Source organism: Corvus brachyrhynchos, unplaced genomic scaffold, assembly GCF_000691975.1.
Source record: "Corvus brachyrhynchos isolate BGI_N302 unplaced genomic scaffold, ASM69197v1 scaffold46, whole genome shotgun sequence".
Taxonomy (NCBI): Eukaryota; Metazoa; Chordata; class Aves; order Passeriformes; family Corvidae; genus Corvus; species Corvus brachyrhynchos.
The window spans coordinates 1,547,022-1,547,740 of record NW_008238838.1 but is presented as its reverse complement, the minus strand read 5'-3'; the positions used below and the strand labels follow the sequence as shown (position 1 = coordinate 1,547,740).

At 57.2% G+C, this 719-nt stretch overlaps 1 protein-coding gene across 1 annotated transcript in view; it reads right to left on the bottom strand.

Moving 5' to 3' along the window:
- Window positions 1-719, bottom strand: part of FOXRED1 (FAD dependent oxidoreductase domain containing 1) — an 11,304-nt gene that overhangs the window by 7,070 nt on the left and 3,515 nt on the right. The gene's annotated exons all lie outside the window — the stretch shown is intronic.

Here is a 719-nt window from a genome sequence, read left to right as displayed (position 1 = left end):
GAACACTGGGGGATACTGGGGGGATACTGGGGATACTGGGAACACTGGGGCTGGGGGCACTGGGGAGATAATGGGAGCACTGGATGAGGTAATGGGCATACTGCAACTGGGGACACTGGGGTGGATAATGGGAGCACTGGGGGGATACTGGGGGCACTGGAGATGGGGACACTGCAGGACAGTGGTGGGATACTGAGGATACTGGGGCTGGAGGCACTGTGGGGATAATGGGATCCCTGGGGGTATATTGGGGCTGGAGGCACTGGGGGAATATTGAGGGCACTGGATCATAATGCAAGTGTGGGGGGAAATGGGGGCTAGTGGGGACACTGGGGGAGTAACACGGACACTGGGCCTGGGGCACAGGAACATAATGGGGGTACTGGGAATGGAGGGCATTGGAGGGGTAATGGGAGCACTGGGGGAATGGGCGACAGTGAGGACACTGGGACTGGGGGGAACTGGGGAGGCAATAGGTAACATTGTGGGATACTGGGGACACTGGGACTGGGGGTATGGGAACATAATGGGGATACTGGGATGGAACGGGGCGTAGTGAGGACACTGAAGCTGTGGAGGGTCTTAATGGGGACATTAGAACTGAGGGTACTGGGGGGGATACTGGTAGCACTGCTGGAGGGAGCATGGCAGGTGTGGACCCCATTAATTCCCCGGCACACTCATTATTCAACCATTTTATTCCTACAGGCACAACCTCT